The sequence below is a fragment of the Rutidosis leptorrhynchoides genome, chromosome 3 (genome assembly GCF_046630445.1).
Source record: "Rutidosis leptorrhynchoides isolate AG116_Rl617_1_P2 chromosome 3, CSIRO_AGI_Rlap_v1, whole genome shotgun sequence".
Classification (NCBI taxonomy): domain Eukaryota; kingdom Viridiplantae; phylum Streptophyta; class Magnoliopsida; order Asterales; family Asteraceae; genus Rutidosis; species Rutidosis leptorrhynchoides.
Window position 1 is genome coordinate 8,636,071 of NC_092335.1, and position 7,452 is coordinate 8,643,522.

Here is a 7,452-nt window from a genome sequence, read left to right on the forward strand (position 1 = left end):
TACAGTTTAAGTCCCCAATTAGTTGGAATATTTGACTTCGGATATAAGGATAATTTGACGAGGACACTCGCACTTTATATTTATGACTGATGGACTGTTATGGACAAAAACCAGACGGGCATATTAAATAATCCAGGACAAAGAACAATTAACCCATGGGAATAAACTAAAAATCAACACGTCAAACATCATGATTACGGAAGTTTAAATAAGCATAATATATTTTATTTAATATTTCCTCGTACTTTTATTTATTGTCATTTTAATTATTGTTATTTATTTTATATTGTTATTTAAATATCGTCATTTACTTTACGCTTCGCTTAAAATATAAAATCGACAAACCGGTCATTAAACGGTAAAACCCCCTTTTATATATTATTAATATAATATATTTTGTACAAATATAGTTAATTAAAATATAGTGTACAATAAGCCCGCTCCCTGTGGAACGAACCGGACTTACTAAAAACTATACTACTCTACGATTAGGTACACTGCCTATAGTGTTGTAGCAAGGTTTAGGTATATCCCATTTATAAATAAATAATTAAAACTTGTGTAATATTTCGTCGTATTTCGTATTTAAATTAATACTATTTCATATACACCTCGCACGACATCAAGTTTTTGGCCCCGCTGCCGGGGACTCGGCGAAACGCTATATTTTTAATATATTTTTGTATAAATATATTTATATATATTTTTAGAAAAACAATATAAAATTTAAAAAAAAAACGTTTTTCAAACTCCACGACTCGCGGAGTTTGCAGGCTTAAAACTCCACGACTCGCGGAGCCACCCTGACGCGCCTGCAGAAACCCTAAATTTGCATTTATTACGGAGTTTTAATTATTATTATTAATTATTTAGTATTTAGTGTTCATTAATTTAGTATTTAATTTAAGTTTTAATTAATTTGTAATAATTAATTAGTTTTATTTAAATTGTAAAATTAATAGTTTTATAAAATAAATAATATAAAAATAATATTTTTATAAAAATTGTACTTTTTATAACTTTTAGTATATTTTTATATTTTGTTCCTTTTTAATTGTTTTAGAGTAATTTTTGTATATTTTTTTATTTAGTTTTAAAATATATAGTTTTTGCCATAATTATTTTTACTTCTAGATTTTTAGGCTTTGCCGTAAAATCCCTTAAGTGATTTTTCTTTAGACTAAGATCTAGGTGCTTTAGAATTTTGCGACGCCTTTTTAAGTTTTAGTACCTTTTTAAGTTATTGCCATTTGGGATACAGTTTTACTTGTAAGCTTTAATATTTTTAGACACAACTTTTAATTTTTTAGTTTTTAGTACCTTTTAAGTTACGACGCGCTACTTTCTTTTAATTTTCAACCTTTTATTTTTCGACATTTTTCGACGCGCAATCCTTTTCTTTCTTATTTCTCGACACGCTAGTTTTTAGGACTTAGAATTTTCTCTATTTCTTCTCTATAATTTCTTTAAAATTTCAACGAAAAATTATTTTAAGCGGTTAAATTGATAGACATCCAAATTTTCTGCTTCGTAGTAATAGTTGGATTTGTTAGTGGCTGAGTTGTGAGCTTCCGATTTAAAGGGTTCTGGCTCCCTGCTGCATCTTTTGGCTATTCGAAACGTGGGCAAAAGCAGAAAAGTCTATTAATTGGACAACTTATATAAGTTTTTCTATTTTTTATAACTAATAGGATAATTAGTAAATGCACCACATTGTAGCTAAAATTTGGCCATCGCAATAAAATGGAAAATTTTGAAAACAAGGCTATGGAAACTCTTTTTGATATCCAAAATCAATTAAATCAATACTCTCAAACGGGTGTTGATGACAATTCGTTCGGTCAATCTTGGATCACGAATGACGAAACAATAACTGGTTGTGAAATCTGTGAAGATTATCACTCAACATGGGAATGTTATTATTACGTTCCTATGGAAAATTACGCACCCACGGAACCTGAATGGAATGATTATGAAGAATACAATTCAAATTGGGATTATTCCCAAGAATATTTCCAAACTCAACAACCAGTAGACGAGAAAAATTACGTGTCTGAAAATTTATTAGACAATATGAAAATCAAACTCGAAAAACTCAATGCTCAAAATGAACAAATGAGAGAGTTTGTAAATCGGCAAGCTGAAACTCTATCAGATTACACACCTGTTGATCTGAGGAGTCGTGTGCAAGAAAATCTCATATCATCGAATTTTGATGAATTCGAGAGCTCCGAAATCACCAACTATCCCGATGATACTTTTTATTCAGTTTTACCAATTTCACAACATATCGACACATTAGCCTCTACCGACGAATTCAACGATCCATCAATGGATGAAGAAGAAGAAGTAAGGGTGACAAATTGGTACTTTTGGGAAAACGATAACGTTGAAAATTTTACCCCCGAGACCAAAGTGGTGGGACCGATAAGTACCGTTAATGAAGAAGAATCTACTCCAATCCCGAAATTCACCATTCCACAACCTTCCAACCCAATATTCTCAATAGACAAGTCATCTACCGAAGATGAACTATTAGCTGTAATAGATAATGACACCTCGGATTTCACCCAATCGGGTAATAGAGGTGAAAACTTTGATCACGAGAATAAAAGGAAGGAAATATTAGGAATTGTCCACCCTATAAAAATATGTATGTCGGTGTATATCGATCCATTTGACCAAGAACCAGAAAAGAGATATATCCATTTACTAAAAGCTACACTTAAAAAAGAATTAAGTAGTGACAATCGGGCGAGTCTAAACTTTAAACCCATTGATATAATATATACCACCCGAGATGTAAATAACTGGCTCACTATTCTAATTCGTGGAACTTATTCTACCGACTTCACATGTCGTCAGCTAAGTGTGGGGAAGTCTAACCCCACTTAATGTTAAATTAGGGGTTCGGGTTAGTGCATAACTCGTTAAATAAACATGAATAATAAGTAAGGGTAAAAGACGCATTTTCAAATATTAGCAAACAGTTCAGAAAAGCAACCATTTTTGAAGAAAAACATATGTGATAAAACAAGAAGGAATGAACGATGAGGCGCGCCATCTATCATTCGATGAGCTTTGTAATTATAAAATGGGTATTTTTTATCACTTTTCTATACTTATCACCCTCGTGAATTTATAATTATAGTATGATTTCATGCAAATGAGGGCATTGCATGATCTCAAGTGTGGGGAAGGGTTATAAATTCTCTTGGATTTATACTTGGCTTATTTTCTAAATTTTATGAAAATTTGAAAAATTTTAAACTAAATGAATTCAAAATCATGTTTATACATATTTATGAACGATAAAACTAGGTGTTAATGCCGAAATTATCGTTACCTCGGAAAGGACATAAATTGAGAAACAACTAAAACGCTTGAATTTATTTATTAAGATATAAAAAGACGCATGAAAAAAGCCAAGTGTGGGGAGAATGTACCAAGTTATTCAATTAAAAACTATCTATCACATGTTTCCGTAAAGTTATTGCAGGTGCTTTTGTTTTGGACTAAATTAACTGTTTTACCCGATGAAAGAAAAGAAAAAAATGGATCTACACGATGAATCAATTCCATCATTAAAAGGAAGTAAAGTCTTCCGAAAAAGACACGCGCTTCTTGATTTAGGTCAGGAAGTTGTCGTCCAGACCAGCTGTAGGTTGACAAAAAATCTAGAAAAGTCATCACTAAAATCGGCAGGAAATCCACGGACCTCAGCATCAAACAGGGTCGCCAAGTGGTCAGACTTATCCTAACCATGAGAGGATCTGTCTCGTAAAATGGGGAGGGCACCGTGCAAATTAGCTTGATAAGACTAATGAATCAGATCCCCAGAAAGGATAATCTCCTTAAAAGATCAAAAATCAGCTTTTAAGACTGATATTACTCAATCCTTAAGATTGACCTTAAAGATTGAGAATTCAAACTCATGGAATTCAATGATATCTAAACTCGAGCTTGAACGAGAAAATATTTTGATCAAAAATTACAAACCGATTTGTTTTCTGAAAACCTATTTTCAATGCGTTCATTACCATTGAACGTAAAATCCTAGGAATTCACCTGGAATTCATTAGGTCACCTGAACCAAATTGGGTGTCAACCGTAAGAACGGTGGTTGCATAGCATGGTCGGAGACAGGACCTTGTGCCAGACCGAAAAAATTATAGGATGATCTTTACTATTGCTCCTACAAAGGATAGTACTAGCATCCGACACGTTTGTGGACCATAATCAAATGCATGTCATTAGACATTGCCTTAACAGTTTCTTGTTCATCGCTTTCCTTTACAACCGGACGATAGTTTACCGAAAGGTAATATACGGTGCAAGTATACTGGACGTGTTTCTTTCCTAATACATGGTTAGCAAGTGGGTGACACAAAACCATAAGTTTTGAGCTAAAATTTTCAAATCTGAAACCCACAAAACCCACAAAAATATTTTGCAACACCGGTGAAGGGTTATTCCGGAAAACTTATCTATGGTAAAAGCTAGATTGAATTTTCAAAGATCAAATGTTTTCATAAAGATCCAATTTCCTTAAGGATCTACATTTTCATAGTCATGTGGGACTGTAAACCGCCTTTCAAATGTGCACTTTGCTTTGGAAACCGAAAGTAAATCGGCTATTTGATTGCAAGTGTCGTTGACCTAAACCCGAGGCAACTGTGGATGACACACCCACCTTTAACCATGGTTCTATCGTTACTATCATTGTTTATATCACCATATCAAAATCACTTATGTACAAAGTGTGATGAATAAAAAAGTGATTCATGTATGTTTTTATTTCAAGTTATGTATTGCTTGAGGACAAGCAACGTTTAAGTGTGGGGATGTTTGATAAGGCTAAAAAGGAACATATATTTCATAGAAATATCCCTCCTAAATAATAGGTTTTCATATGTAATTGTATTATATTTTCATTGTAATTGTTTAAATAAATAAGTGCGAAGACAAAAGGCGAAAACGAAGATTTAAAGACACAAACGTCCAAAAAGCTCAAATGTACAAGATACAATTCAAAAGGTTCAATTTATTGATGAAAAACGTCTAAAAATGACAAGAGTACAAGTTACAAAATGCAAAGTACTAGATATTAAATTGTACGCAAGGACGTTCGAAAATTCGGAACCGGGACATGAGTCAACTATCAACGCCCGACGCAATGGACCAAAAATTATGAGTCAACTATGCATAAGAATAAAATATAATATATAAATAATTATATAAATTATTTATATATTATAAATATATATATAATCATGTCGACAAGCTATGAGACAAAGGATCCTGAGCTGGATTTTGAAACTCCACGACTCGCGGAGTTTGAAGGCCAAAAACTCCACGACTCGCGGAGCTGTCAGAAATCAAAACGCCTATAAAAGGCCATGCATTCGTTCGATAAAAATAAATAAATAATAATAATAATACTCTGTAATAAATAAATAAATAAATAAATAAATATAATATATATAGTATAGGGTAGTTTTATATTAGATTAGTTCGGGTTATGTAAAAGTTATTTTTACAGGTTTTTGAAGTCGAAATTCTGTCCGTGTAACACTACGCGATAAATACTCAATGTAAGTTATGTTCTCCTTTTTAAATTAATGTCTCGTACTTAAGTTATTATTATGCTTATTTGAGCCAAAGTAATCATGATGTTGGACTAAATATTAAAGACGGGGTAATTGGGCTTTGTACCATAATTGGGGTTTGGACAAAAGAACGACACTTGTGAAAATTAGACTATGGGCTATTAATGGGCTTTATATTTGTTTAACTAAATGATAGTTTGTTAATTTTAATATAAAGATTTACAATTGGACGTCCCTATAAATAACCATATACACTCGATCGGACACGATGGGCGGGATATTTATATGTACGAATAATCGTTCATTTAACCGGACACGGGAATGGATTAATAGTCTATGAAATTATTAAAGCAGGGGTGAAATTATGTACAAGGACACTTGGCGTAATTGTTAACAAAGTATTAAACCTTGGATTACACGCAGTCGATATCCTGGTGTAATTATTAAACAAAGTATTAAAACCTTGTTACAGTTTAAGTCCCCAATTAGTTGGAATATTTGACTTCGGATATAAGGATAATTTGACGAGGACACTCGCACTTTATATTTATGACTGATGGACTGTTATGGACAAAAACCAGACGGGCATATTAAATAATCCAGGACAAAGAACAATTAACCCATGGGAATAAACTAAAAATCAACACGTCAAACACATGATTACGGAAGTTTAAATAAGCATAATATATTTTATTTAATATTTCCTCGTACTTTTATTTATTGTCATTTTAATTATTGTTATTTATTTTATATTGTTATTTAAATATCGTCATTTACTTTACGCTTCGCTTAAAATATAAAATCGACAAACCGGTCATTAAACGGTAAAACCCCCTTTTATATATTATTAATATAATATATTTTGTACAAATATAGTTAATTAAAATATAGTGTACAATAAGCCCGCTCCCTGTGGAACGAACCGGACTTACTAAAAACTATACTACTCTACTATTAGGTACACTGCCTATAGTGTTGTAGCAAGGTTTAGGTATATCCCATTTGTAAATAAATAATTAAAACTTGTGTAATATTTCGTCGTATTTCGTATTTAAATTAATACTATTTCATATACACCTCGCACGACATCACATGCATATCTTATACCTTATCTCAACCGCATATGTATCAAACTTATGATTCATCAAAACTATCTAATGACTAAACTAAACATACAAGCATACATAATCATATCTACTCGAGCACTAGTCAGGGATACACTAATAATATGTAAAAGTTAAGTTTTGAGTGCTCACGTATCAATATTGAGATTCAATATTGCAGGAAAGGTACGTAGACGCAACGGAGACGATAAACACTAGATTGACCTCACGAGCATACCCATGAACCATACCCATCACCTCCATAGCTATAACCCATAATTTCCTTAGCCCTATCCTACTCGAAAAACTTGTTTGAAATAATTTGCCCATAACCTCGTCGTAGTATTTTATGTATAATTCTAATAATACTAATAATAATGATACTCCTTATCATAAGATTAATAATAATATTATTCTTAATATTAATAATAATAATAATAATAATAATAATAATAATAATAATAATAATAATATTAATAATAATAATAATAATAATAATAATAATAATAATAAAATTAAATATATAATACGGAGTAATATTTAGTGATGTTAAAGTGCAGGGGTACAAAATACTATTAATTTTTACTATAAAATACTATTAAATACGATACAATTTTACACAATTTATTTATTTATTTATAAAGTGGATATACCTAAACCTTGCTACAACACTTATAGGCAGTGTACCTAATCGTATAGTAGTGTAGTTTTTAGTAAGTCCGGTTCGTCCACAGGGACCT